Below are 14,275 nucleotides of genomic sequence, written 5' to 3' on the forward strand. Positions count from 1 at the left end.
TCATCTCTAGACCTGATGGCAGTGGGTTCACCAGGGCAGGTGCACATAGGGGCTGATGCCTCATGAGGGAACAACTACTTACCAACGGTCTTCAAGCAGGAATACAGAATTTCAACTCAGGAACAATTTTGTGTTAGTCCGTTCATATATTTCTGTAAAGAAATACCTGAGATTGGGTAATTTATAAAGATAAGAAGTTTAGGCCGGGCACGGTGGTTCACGCCTGTAATCCCAGCACTTTGGGAGACGAGACGGGTGGATCACGAGGTCAGGAGTTTGAGACCAGCCTGACAAACATGGTGAAACCCCACTTCTACTAAAAATACAAAAATTAGCCAGGTGTGGTGGCAGGCACCCGTAATCCCAGCACTCAGAAGGCTGAGGCAGGAGAATCACTTGAACCCGGGAGGCAGAGGTTGCAATGAGCTGAGATCGTACCATTGCACTCCAGCCTGGGTGACACAGCAAGACTCTGTCTCAGAAAAAGAAAAAAAAAGATAAGAAGTTTAATTGGTTCATAATTCTGTAGGCATGACAGCTTCTGCTCAGCTTCTGGGGTGGCCTCAGGAAATTTACAATCATGGCAGAAGGCAAAGGGGAAGCAGGCAAGTCTTAAAGGCCGTGGCAGAAGGAAGACAGCAGCAGGGATAGGGGAGGAGGCGGGGGGAGCAGGGGATGTGTTACACACTTTTAAACAATCAGATCTCATCATTAGTCACTCATTCACTATCACAAAAATAGCATTGGCCAGGCACAGTGGCTCACGCCTGTAATTCCAGCACTTTAGGAGGTCAAGGTGGACAGATCACCTGAGGTCAGGAGTTCAAGACCAGCCTGGCTAACATGGTGAAACCCCGTCTCTACTAAAAATACCAAAAAAATTAGGCAGGCGTGGTGGCACATGTCTGTAGTCCCAGCTACTCAGGAGACTGAGGCAGGAGAATCGGTTGAACCTGGGAGGCAGAGGTTGCAGTGAGCCGAGATCATGCCACTCACTTTACTCCAGCCTGGGCGACAGAGAGAGACTCCATCTCCAAAAAGAAAAAAAGAAAAAGAAAAAAATATAGCACTGAGGGGATGGTGCTAAATCACCCACGAGAAACAGCCCCCATTATCTAATTACCTCCCAATGGGCCACACCTCCAACATTAGGGATTACAGTTGAACATGGGATTTGGGTGGGGACACAGATCCAAACTACATCAAATAATTTCCAAAGATCACCCACCCCATTTTTTTTCCTTTAATTACAAGGCCTTACCATTAAAGATTTCCCAAACATTTCCTCCTCTTGGAAAAGTACTGTTAATTTAAAGAGCTGGCTTCTCTTACCTATACCATCAATCAGGTTACCTTTACAGTAGTAGAAATGGAGTCACCACCCAAACAGGGGCAGAGGGTAGGTAGCCACTGGCCTTGTGGCCCTTTGGATAGCTGAACACCTGGAGGTTCCTGGAGGGCGGTGTGTGTACAGAGAAGGATTGGGAGCTGCATGCCCCTTCCCACACACCTTGGCCTATACATATTTTCCATCTAGCTGTTCATCTGTATACTTTGTAATATCCTTTATAATAAATCAGTAAACATGTATTTGTAGGATAGGTTGGATAAAATCAAGAGTAAACTGTACTGAAGGAAGGAGGAGGCTTAGTAGCATCAGTCCCTGGATTTAAAAGGGATGTTTGAATGAAACTGGGATTCCAAGAAGATGAAAGACTAAAAAAGGAACTAAAAGAAATTGCTCGATCTATTTATAATACATTATGATGCATCATGAAACTAAATACCACTCTAATACTTTCAGGATATATTATAATCCTCCCTGCACTTACTTGCTTAAATCCAACACCTGTGTCTACAATATTAAAATCCTCCAAAGCATTCTATTTGTTTTAGGGGCAAGTAGGCAGTGGAGAAGCTGTGAGCCTGCATTGCATTCTAGTGTGGGCCACAGAGAAGAGGACTCTCAAGTTGAAGAATGGATGGTAACAGCCAGAAAGAGGAAAATGGGCTTGTTTCTGGAGCTGAGGGGAGAGAAAAGGGGGTCAAATGGGAATTCACTTGGGGTTATGCATTACATTCGAGTGTGTATTTAGATACAAGCCTTTACCTCAACACCTTCCTTACCCCCATTCTGAATAGATTTCACGCCAAAGTAAAAACAAAACCAATTCATAATCATTCTATTAAAAATAGTAAATATTTAAGAACCACAGGCAGTAGTTTACTGATTTAATGTGTAATGTACATCCTAAAATGTATCTCTAAACCTCACCCAGAATAGATGGACTGCCACAGAAATCCCCCTCTGAGAGTAGGGAAAAAGAACAGTCACAGATTATAATCAGCTCTATGACTCCTCTTTCCTTTTTCCCCATGACCTTCCAGGAAAATGGTCACTGGGCACAGTACTGAGCTTGTGGTAGATTCTTAGGAGATACCATGTCCTCCTTCCTTTTTCCCTCCAGCTCCAGCCAGACACACCCCTTAGAAAGAATTTATGTGGGCCAGGCACAGTGGCTCACAACTGTAATCCCAGCACTTTGGGGAGGCCAAGGCGGGCGGATCGCTTGAGGCCAGGAGTTCTGAGGCCAGCCTGGTCAACATGGCAAAACTCTGTCTATACTAAAAATATAAAAATTAGCCAGGCATGGTTACACACGCCTATAGTCCCATCTATTCGGGAGGCTGAGGTTGGGGGATGGCTTGAGCCTGGGAGGCAGAGGTCACAGTGAGCCAACATCATTCCACTGCACTCCAGCCTGGGGGACAGAGCCAGACACTGCCTCAAAAATAAATACATAAATAAATAAATAAATAAATAAAATAATTTATGTGCTAGAGCTAAGAACCTGCCTTTGGCTCCCTGTCCTGGTGGCACCAGCTATAAGAACTGTGCCCCAGAGATAAGGAAATTATCAGTCTCAGTATGTCTGGCCTTATTTCCAAATCTTCTAAAAGACAAGAAATGTTGCATCGCCAATGCTTTACTAAAGCCTGTGTTAGTCACCCAGGCAAAGTAGGTGACACTGTGATTTCAAAAGCACTGAAACTAACTGAAGTATTTGCTAATGTCTGATTTTTTTTTAATCTGGAAACAAACACCTTTCTGCCCTACAACTAAAAATCATACTAAAAATGCACATACACCTAAAATGATAACAGCTGACTTTATTTCACACTGCCAAATGCCAGCTCTGGTAGTCACATGTTTCTGGGAGCCTGCCTCTATTTAACAGAGACTATGAGGTAACTAAACCCAGACATTCAGATTGTGAGAAAAATAGCTGAACTACTTCCCTATTCCCTAATCAATAGCACCTCTTCCATGCCATTCCTCCACACATCTTGAGTCATGTCTCTTCTGCCTACAGACAGCACTCATATTTCCTCAAATACCCCTCTTGCAATAGTCTTTGACAGTCTACTCCCAACTACATATACATTTACTCTTGCTCTCATTGTATTATTTTAAAATGGAAATAACTTATTTTCCTGAAAATACATGAAAATGTATTTTACAAAGTAAAAATAGTCTGAAATCTCATCACTCAAATATGATCAATGCCAATATTTGGGTTTATCCTTTCATTTAAAACATATATACACACACACACACATATATATAAAATATATACACACATATATTACATATTATATATAATATATATTATAATCTATTATATATTTCATATATATTATATATATATGTGGTGCCAAGAGTTTCCAAGGAAAGGTCAGATGAGCAACAATCATCCATCATAGAAGACTGGCTGACCATGGAGGAGAACGCTGCACAGGGATTCCCTGCATACTTTAAAGCATTGCTACTCATGCTGATTCTGGACTGGCTTGTTAGAACCACAAAACCTTAGATCCCACTGAGACCTCCTGAATCAGAAACTACATTTAACAACATGGTGATTCATGTGCACTTTACTGTTTGAGAACAGACTACATGTGTGCTTCAAAATATTATGCATCTACTTGGGATTGAAGATCTTAGTTGAAGTAATAAGAGTTTTTCTAGAGGAATGTCTTGCTGGGTGTGGTGGCTCATGCCTGTAATCCCAGCACTTTGGGAGGCTGAGACAGTGGATCACCTGAGGTTAGGAGTTTGAGACCAGCCTGGCCAACATGGTGAAATCCCATCTCTACTAAAATTACAAAAATTAACCCAGCGTGGTGGCCCACGCCTATGGCGCCAGCTACTCGGGAGGCTAAGGCAGGAGAATCGCTTGAACCTAGGAGGCAGCGGTAGCAGTGAGCCAAGATTGCACCATTGCACTCCAGCTTGGGTGCAAGCTGTCTCAAGAAAAAAAAAAAAAAAAGAAAGAAAGAAAGAGAAATATCTCCAAATTTTGATAATTGTGCAAAATGCATTTATGTAGCGACTGAATATGCATACTCATAGTATTAACAGTAACAAAGTATTTATTATGCATCAGGTCCTGTATTTTGCATGCTGTAATTCCTGCCATTTTTCAGACTTCTAGGAGGTAGGTAGGTATCAGTGCAGTCTTCATTTTACAAATAAAGAGTCTGAGGAAAAGAGAGATAAAATGGCTTCTATCACCTGCTGGAGAGTAAGCAGAGATGAGATTTGACTCCAGACCATCTGACTCAGGGTCCATGCTGTTGGTTAGGTACAAAGTACACTGTCCAGAAAATGACTTTCAAACAATCCTATAAGCTGAGCAAATCTTGTGTTAGTTTACAAAGCAGTATACGACTTAGAACCAGTAGGAGGTAAGAAAGTTAACATAACATCAAGCCACTGCCACAGAAAGACCTTGTGCTGGACTATACAAGAATTTTGCCTCATGTTCTTCTAAGAGAGAGAGGTGAAGGCAGCCACCAGTTCCATTCAAACAGCAAAACAGCCGTGGAAGATAATCAAGTGTCAGGACAGTGGCTTTGGATTGTAATAACCACAGTGAGGCACTGTTACATTGTTGTAGTTGTTGAATTGCAGTTCTGACGAGTTTATTGTTGTTTAAAGCCTTTTAATCCTTTTTTTTTTTTTTTTTTTTTTTTTGAGACGGAGTCTCGCTCTGTCGCCCAGGCTGGAGTGCAGTGGCGCAATCTCGGCTCACTGCAAGCTCCGCCTCCCGGGTTCCCGCCATTCTTCTGCCTCAGCCTCCCGAGTAGCTGGGACTACAGGCGCCCGCCACCGCGCCTGGCTAGTTTTTTGTATTTTTAGTAGAGACGGGGTTTCACCGTGGTCTCGATCTCCTGACCTTGTGATCCGCCCGCCTCGGCCTCCCAAAGTGCTGGGATTGAGCCATCGCGCCCGGCAAGCCTTTTAATCCTTTCAAGAGCCGCTGAAGACTGAATTTTTCTCTAGGTCTGCAACATTAACTCTCACCTATCGGCTCACTACTCCTGAATTGATGACTCTGGCCCCAACGTGGTTTCCAGATGGCCTTACTTATTCTACTGCCTCTTGAACATCTTCTCTGTGATAAATAATAGGTACCTCAAATTTAAGGGAACCAAAGTACAACTCTAGATTCCCTCTGACCAATTTACACCTTACTTAATCTTTTCTACTCCATTAATGACTCTAATTGTCATCCATTTTCTCGAGCCAAAAATATAGGCATAAGCACTAATTCCTCTTTTTATCTCATTTTCCACCTCCAAACGCCTAGTAAGTCCTGTCAGCTCTGCCTTCAAAACATAACCTGGACATGAGCACTTCTTTCCTTCTTTACCACTAGCTCCCTAAGCCATCATCACTTCTTACCCGGATTTTTTATATAGCACCTGCTTCAACCCTTGCCTCTATGGTCAGATACCCACAAAGACCAGAGTATGGTTTGGTTTGGTTTGGTTTGGTTTGGTTTGGTTTGGTTTGGCTTGGTTTGGTTTGGTTTGGAAATAGAGACTCACAGCCAGGTGTGGTGGCTCACACCTGAAATCCCAGCACTTTGGGAGTGCCAAGGCAGGCGGATCATGAGGTCAAGAAATTGAGACCATCTTGCCCAATATGGTGAAACCCCATCTCTACAAAAAATACAAAAATAGCTGGGTGTGGTGGCGTGCGCCTGTAGTCCCAGCTACTCGGAAGGCTGAGGCAGGATAACTGCTTGAACCAGGGAGGCAGAGGTTGGAGTGAGCCGAGATCGTGCCACTGCACTCCAGCCTGATGACAGAGCAAGACTCCATCTCAAAAAAAAAAAGGAAAAGAAAAGACAAAGAAATAGAGTCTCACTCTGTCACCCAGGCTGGCTATTTTTTGTTTGTTTGTTTGTTTGTTTGTTTTAGAGACAGGATCTCCCTGTGTTGCCCAGGATGGTCTTGAACTCCTGAGCTCAAGCCATCTGTCCTCCTTGGCTTTACAAAGTGCTGGGATTACAGGTATGAGCCACTGTGCCACGCCCAGAGTATTGTTTTCAAAGACAAATCAGATTATGTTATTAAAATTCTCCAATGGCTTCCCAATGCAGCCTCAGGATTAAATTCAGGCCGTACTAACACCATCTGGTCCTTGGCTATATCTGCAGTTTCATCTCTTTCATTTCCTTATTCCTTTTCTCCAGACACAGAAGCCTTTTGTTGCTCCTTCATTCTCTCCCCATGTTCTTTGCCCTTGCTGTGCCCTCTGTGTGTCCCCTGGATATGTGTGATATGTGTTTGTCTTGCCCCCCATTTCATTCAGGTTTCTGTTCAAATGATGTCTCTAACCACCCTCTGTAAAATAGCACCCGCCTCCCACTTTTCTACTTTCTGACCGGTCACCCTGCACTACTTTTCTTTTGGGAAAACTCCTGCACAATTACTAATTTTCTTAAAAGTACTTATTAATACTTGAAACTATATGCATTTTTTTAATAGTCTTTCTTCATCACAGAGGCAAGAATCCACAAAAGCAGGGATTTTGTTTTGTTTGTAAATAAAGTACCTGGCACATATTAGTTGCTCAATAAATATCAGCCGACAGATTAAGTCATGATTATGCTCAAAGTTCAAGGAAGTTTGAAACTGACCTGGAGGTCAGGGATAGTATGGTTAAACTACATGAGAGAGATGGCTGCTGGATGTTTTCAAACACACGTGGGGACAGACCAAACCCTGCCTACCAAGTAGGCTTTTATTGACTCAGCCTCTTTGGGATTTAGCAAATAATGTATTTTAATGTTGGACATACTTAAACTAAAAAGTCATTCATGGTTTATCTGAAATTCTAATTTAACTATGTATCCTGTATTTCATCTAGTAATCTTATTTGAGAGCCCTGAGCCCTTATACCCTCTGGCTGAGTAAACCCCATGCTTCATCAGAAAACAGCTTACCTCAAGAAATTTGTATGAACACTCACTCTCTATCCTCTTCTTATCTTTCACCTAATTTTCAATTTTGTGTCTTACAATTTAGTTTTTCAATTCTAAATTTTGTTTCTTCTCACTATGCTTTAAGATTACTATAGTAGATGGTTGTACAAATACACCTGGGCCCCACCCTTGTAGTACCCTCTGCCTACACTGCCTTTGGTTTGGGCCCTGTGACTTGCTTTGGGTAATGTGAGGCAAGCAGAAGTTCGATAAGAACGTGCACACTGGGGCATGACCTCTGGGAACTGCTTTCCCATCACGTCTAGCCTCCTTGGGAATGAAAGACTTTATGAAAAGAGAGGCTTGGCATCTTGACTGAATGGCAGGCATAAATGAGCCTAGGCAAAGCCAGCCAGAGCTGGGGGTGGGGGATGGAGAGGATGGGGGGGATGGGGAGTGGGGGATGGGGGATGGAGGTGGGGGTAGGGGGTGGGGGGAAATTTCATTCCTGTTGTCAAGGCTGAGGTGCAACGGCAGTCTTGGCTCACTGCAACCTCTGCCTTCCAGGTTGAAGCAATTCTCCTGCCTCAGCCTCCCAAGTAGCTGGGATTACAGGTATGTGTCACCTCGCCTGGCTATTTTTGTATTTTTAGTAGAGACGGGGTTGAAACCCCCACTTATTGGCCAGGTTAGTCTTGAACTCCTGACCTCAGGTGATCCGCCCGCGTTGGCCTCCCAAAGTGCTGGGATTACAGGCGTGAAGCCACCACGTTCGGCCTTAGTTTTGCTTTCCATATTTTTAACCATTTATTTATTTGAGACGGAATTTTGCTCTTGTTGCCCAGGCTGGAGTGCAATGGCACGATCTCGGCTCACTGCAACCTCTGCCTCCTGGGTTCAAGCGATTCTCCTACCTCAGCCTCCCAAGTAGCTGGGATTGCAAGCATGTGCCACCACGCCTGGCTAATTTTTTGTTGTTGTTCCTGTATTTTTAGTTGAGATGGGTTTTCACCATGCTGGCTACGCTTGTCTCGAAGTCCTGACTTCACGTGATCCACCCGCCTCGGCCTCCCAAAATGGTGGGATTACAGGTGTGAGCCACTGTGCCCGGACATTTTCAACCTTTTATAAAACTATCTAGCCAGGGCAACATAATAACAAAAAAATAAAAAATAGCCAGGACAGCTGATGTGTGCCTGTAGTTCTAGCTACTGTAATCCTTGCTCCTGTACTCCTCCTTGGGGAGTTCAAGGCTACAATGAGCCAGCATCATGCCGCTGCTCTCTAGCGTGGGCAACAGAGCTAGATCCCATCTCAAAAAATACATATATTGTTTCTAAATTGGACTTTTCCTCTCCCACGTCTCTTTCTTTAGAGGGCAATTCTAATTTTCATTAGGAACTAAGCTGGGATTTGTCATGAGGCCTACAGACTGCAGTTAAAATAACTACTTTATTAGAGCCTCAGCTTCTCTATTTTATTATTTTTTTAATTTTGTATTCTTTTTGTAAAAAATGGAATGCTTTGGTCGGGCACGGTGGGTCACGCCTGTCATCCCAGCCCTTTGAGAGACTTGAGGTGAATGGATCGCCTGAGGTCAGGAGTTCAAGACCAGCCTGGCCAACATGGTGAAACCCCGTTTCCACTAAAAATACAAAAATTAGCCGGGTATGGCGGCGGGCGCCTTTAATCTCAGCTCCTCGGGAGGCTGAGGCAGGAGAGTCGCTTGAACCCGGGAGGCGGAGGTTGCAGTGAGCCAAGATCGCGCCACTGCACTCCAGCCTGGGCGACAAAAGCGAGACTTTGTCTCAAAAAAAAGAATGCTTCACAAATTTGCCTGTCATCCTTGTGCAAAGGCCATGCTAATCTTCTCTGCATTGTTCCAGTTTTAGTGTAAGTGCTTGCCGAAGGGAGAACAGCTCTGTCCATTTTATTTCATGTTTCTTGGGCTCACTGCCCCATTATGGTGTAAGCCCTTCGATGGTGGAGCTTCTTCTGTCTGTTTACTGTTGGATCACCAGCACCTAGAACTCTGCCTGGCACATAGTGGGTACCCAATAAATATTTCCGGTATGTTGGATGAATGAATTGCCTCTCTCCTTTCTCGTCTCCAAAGTTGGTATCCACCAGTATACTACCCTGTGAAAAGAGCAGAGGTGACTGCATTTTAGAGGCCTTGCAGAGGACTTATTAAACACTTACTGTGGGATTCTATCCCCATAACTTCTTAATTTGCTTATTTATATTTTTAAAATCAACAAAGATATATATATATTTATGATGTACAAAATGATGTTTTGTTCTATGTGTACATTGTGGGAAGGCTAAATCAAGCTAATTAACATATCCAATCATCACATACTCATCTTTTTCTTTTTGTGGCGAGAACATTTAAAATCCACTCTCTTAGCAATTTTCAAGTATTCAATAGCGTTGTTATTAACTGTAGTCACCATGTTGGACATAGCACAACTTCTGAATTGGTAGGCCTGGGAAGAACAGAATTTGCGTCTAATTGATTCCCTGGAGATGGGAATTTAATGCTTAATTTAAGGGATTAAGCATTGTATTCTATCAATTGAACTCACGATGAAACTATTATAGGTGTCTAAGAAAGCTGTTTCTAATGTCCACAGAAGCAAAATGACTTAAGATTCTCCAGGTAGTTAGTGACCAGTTCTAGTGCTGTATGAAATTCGTATTCAGGTCCCCTGACTTCCAGTCAGTGATATTCCGACCCATGGCATCCTGACTGCTAACCCTTGCTAACAACATTTGAAGTAGGTCACCTCTGACCTTTGTTTATGTTTAGAAAAGTTGTGCTAGAGGCCTTCTATCAAGTACCCGCTGCGCCGGGTTTAGTAAAATACATAAGCTACTCCCCATTTTTGTTGCTGTTGTTTTTGCTTTTGCGTTTTAAAGTTTTTATTACAGTATAACATCCACACCGAAAAGTACACAAATCCTCCATAAACTCCGACCGAGAGGCAAGACAAGCCAGCCTACCCACGCTCCCCGCCCCCTCCACCCGCCCCGCCAACGGTAACCACGTGCTAGGAGATTTGCAGCAGAACGCAAAGGAGAGGGATCAGCGAGCACCTTGTTCCAGCAAAAAACTGGAGTAAGCCTAAAACTTCCTGGGAGTTAAGTGTAAATTTAAGCCAGGTAGTCTAGCAATGTCGAGTTCAACAGGATTGCCATTATTTTAACTAGAATTCAGTTGAGAGTAGGGCGCGATCGCGCGATCGGCGTCTTCCACTGTAGTCACTCGGCCCTGAGCTTGCTCACTCGGCCCTGAGCTTGCCCCTCGCTCCGCCCCGCCCTGCTGCTCCCCGCCCCACCCGCCGCCGCCCTCCCCGCGCAGCCTGCGAGCGACTGGGCGTTCTCTCGGGAGGCGCCGCTCTGTGGCCCAGACAACCAGTCCTATGCAGTGCTTCAACTCCGGATCGCCGTCCGAGGCAGTTCGTGGAGTGGCGGCTTACCTTTTAACCCAGTAATGCCCATATCTTGAGAAAAAGATAAACAAGGGGGTGGGCGGGGGTGGGGACTGGGGGGACAGGTGGAGGGGGAACGAATAGGGTTTAGATAGAGACAGAAGTGAGTTCTGAGCAGAGGGCGAAGTAAGGCAGTCAGGATGGCCGAGCGGTCTAAGGCGCTGCGTTCAGGTCGCAGTCTCCTCTGGAGGCGTGGGTTCGAATCCCACTCCTGACAGCTGCTACTTTTTAAGTTTACGGTACGTTTTCCTACCTGCTCTTTTAAAAAATAAATTATCTGAGTTCCGGAATGAAAGCACTCTGTTTTTATTAGCCACTCCAAGGACAGCAAAAAGTACTCTACTCAGAAAATAATTTCAGAACCTACTGGTGTTTTGAAATCTCACCTCCTTTCCCTGTTTCTCCTGTCTCTAGTTGTCTTTCCCTCTCCCTCCTTCACATGCAGAGTTGAATGAATGCTACTCTTCAGTTCATGGCTCATTATCATTACTGTAGGGCTCTTCTTTATTTAGTTATAGAATTTTTTAAATTCCCTTTCCTCAGTCTCATTCCCCACCTCATCCTGACTCCCCATAAGAAATCACTGCAAGAGTTCCGGTCCGGCAGAGAGCGCGGAGAGACGCTGAGCGCGGCCCCGCTCCTCCTGGGCCCCCCAGGCCCTCCGGCCCCGGGTCGGCGGGTGAGCTAGAGGACACCGGGACAGGCCGCGCCCTCTGCCCTGCAGATACGGGAGGCCTCTGCTGTGACTGGGCCCAGGCCTTGAAGCGGCGTTGAACCTCTCTTCTCCACCCTATCTCGGTGACTGATGGCGGCGTTGTCCTCTCCCAGCCCGTACCCCGCCGGCCGTCGGGTCTCCCGGCCCAAGCCTGCTGGGCGTGGCGGCGGGAGTGCCGGGCCGGGAAGCATGCCGGCCGCTCGAACGCTGCGCGGCGGAGGCCGTTAAGGCGTGGAGGGCCCGAGAAGGCGGCCTAGGGACGCAGGCAGGCTCGGCCGCCTCTTCAGGCCACGGAACCGCCAGATCTGGGTCCCGGGTGACCTCTCTGTCGCCGTTGGGCGAGACCTACCTAGTCCTGACGACAACGGACAAAGGCCTTAACGGGCCTGCGAGGTGAGCGAAGTCCCGAACGACAATGGGTGGAACGGTTAGCGGACGTCGGGCGGTTGGTCTTCGTACTACCAGACCTTGCTGTCGGAAGAGAGAAATGGTAGAATGACAGGCCACGTTTGGCCCATTGGAAATGCCCACCACCCTCTGGGAAGATTTACTGGCCGTTATGGAAGGCCTGTGTATATAATATGAAAAAGCTGCTCTCAACTCCACCCTAACCTTTTAATAGAAAACATTTGTCACATCTAGCCCTTCTAGTTGGAAAGAGGTTGCGGACATATGATAGGGTTAGAAAGTCACACATCTTGTAAATTCTCATTTATTTAAAAGAAATCGTAGAAAATACATGTCTTCTGGAAATGACTTTTGGAAATGGAGTTGTTAGATGGCCTCTGGAAGCGATACGTCCACGTTTGTTCAGTGGGTTAGATGACATGGAGCTGGAAGACCCGAAAAGGAAGAAAAGAACGTTCTATGCTAGACTGGTCATATTTAGAAGATATTTTCATATTCTATCCAGTATTTTGTGTGCATTTTATTCCTCACTACTGTGTATATAGTTGACAATGCTAAGCTTTTTTGAAATGTCTATTCTTTTTAGATATTCTGAAGTGTCTGATATATGTTAGAATTGGAGGTAGTAAAATCACATTTTGTAAATATCTTTTTGTTACAATTCATAGAAATGTTGTTTTTTGGGGGAATGGCCAAATCACCTGTTGAGTAATACTCATTGTGTTTGTGCAGTGGTTCAGGGGAACAGAGAGGAGGGGAGGTGCAGAGAGCTGTATGCCATCCTACTTACATTTTGTTTTACTTATCTGTGTGTATAGTACACATAAAGGACAAATGAGTCCTAATTTACAACATCTAGTCTTTCTGGATGTTAAACAGGTTGCCAGTGTATGACAAAAGTAGAGTTTGTAAACTAATATATTTTGTACATTTTGTTTTACAAGTCCTAGGAAAGATTGTCTTATGAAAATTTGAGCATTCTTGCCCACTGGGTTGATGGAGATAGGAAGGGTTCTAGGCCAGAATGTTCACATTTGGAAGACTCTTTCATATTATAACTGTTGTTACATGTTTGCAGTTTATTCAAGACTGCTGTGTACATAGTGGACAAATTAACTCCTTACTTGAAACATCTAGTCTATCTAGATGTTTAGAAGTGCCCGGTGTATGTTAAATGTAGAGGCAGTAAAATACCACTTTGTAAATGTCTTTTTGCTAAAATTCACAGGAAATGCTTTTGGAAATTGAATTGCGAAGTCACCTTTGTAAGCAGTATAGTACTGTCTATACTTGTTCAATGGTTTAGAGGAGGTGGGAGGGAAGAAATTGCAAAAGATAATATGCTGGTGTGTTCATACTTGGACATTTTCAGACACCATTTTTCTGTATGTTTTGTGTGTTTTGTTTTGCTGTGTATATAGTGTATATAATGGACAAATAGTCCTAATGTTTCAACATCTAGTCTCTTGGTGTTAAAGAGGTTGCCAGTGTATGACAAAGTAGTAAAATTAGCATATTTTGTATACTTTGTGTTGAAATTCATAGGGAAACTTGTCTTCTGTAATTGACTTTTGCATAGGAATTTGTTCAACAATCTCTAAGCATTACACGTGCCTGTACTTGTCCACTGGATTGAAGGCAGAGAAGGAAGAGTAGAGGGAATGATTCAAGGCCGAAATGGTCACATTTAGAAGATAGCTCAGATGATAACCATTGTTATGTGTGTGCAGTTTTATTTAACAGTGCTGTGTACGTGGTAGACAAGTTATGAAATGTCTAGTCTTTAGATATTTGGAAGTGCTTGATGTATTTTAAATTAGTATTAGAATAACACTTTTTGTAAATAGCTTTTAAAAACTGATGGGAAATGCTGTTTGGAAGTGGAATTGTTGAACCATGTGGGAGGTGGGAGGGAAGAAATTGCAAAAGGTTTTGCCATTGTTTATTAGAACATTTCAGCTTAATCCATTGCCTATATGTTACATGCATTTCATTTAACTTTGCTATACTGTATATATTGTGTATATACTGGACAAATGAGTCCTGATTTTATAATATCTGGTCTGTAGCTATTAAATAGGTTGCCAATGTATGACAAAAGTAGAGTTAGTAAACTAACGCATTTTGTACATTTTGTTAAAATTCCTAGAGAGGCTGTCTTGTGAAAAGGACTTTTGGAAGTGAAATAACGTCAGCTTGAAGTGACACATGTGCCTATATCCACCAGTTTGGTGGTGGAGAGGAGTTGGAAGGAATGAAGGGTTCTAGACCAGAATGTTCCTATTTAGGAAACACTTTCACATATAACCATTGTTACATGTGTGTAGTTTATTCCACAGTGCTATGTATATAGTGGACAAACTTAAGTCCTTATTTGAAAC

At 43.8% G+C, this 14,275-nt stretch overlaps 2 non-coding genes across 2 annotated transcripts; one reads left to right on the top strand and one right to left on the bottom strand.

Annotated features, from left to right (window-relative positions):
• Positions 1-9,086: 9,086 nt before the first annotated feature.
• LOC119626909 (U6 spliceosomal RNA) lies at positions 9,087-9,194 on the bottom strand. The gene has a single exon (XR_005243087.2). It is a non-coding gene; the product is annotated as a U6 spliceosomal RNA (small nuclear RNA).
• Positions 9,195-10,905: 1,711 nt separating this feature from the next.
• Positions 10,906-10,988, top strand: TRNAL-CAG (transfer RNA leucine (anticodon CAG)). Its single transcript has one exon. It is a non-coding gene; the product is annotated as a tRNA-Leu (tRNA).
• The last annotated feature ends 3,287 nt before the right edge of the window (positions 10,989-14,275 follow it).

The sequence above is a fragment of the Chlorocebus sabaeus genome, chromosome 17 (assembly GCF_047675955.1).
Source record: "Chlorocebus sabaeus isolate Y175 chromosome 17, mChlSab1.0.hap1, whole genome shotgun sequence".
NCBI lineage: Eukaryota > Metazoa > Chordata > Mammalia > Primates > Cercopithecidae > Chlorocebus > Chlorocebus sabaeus.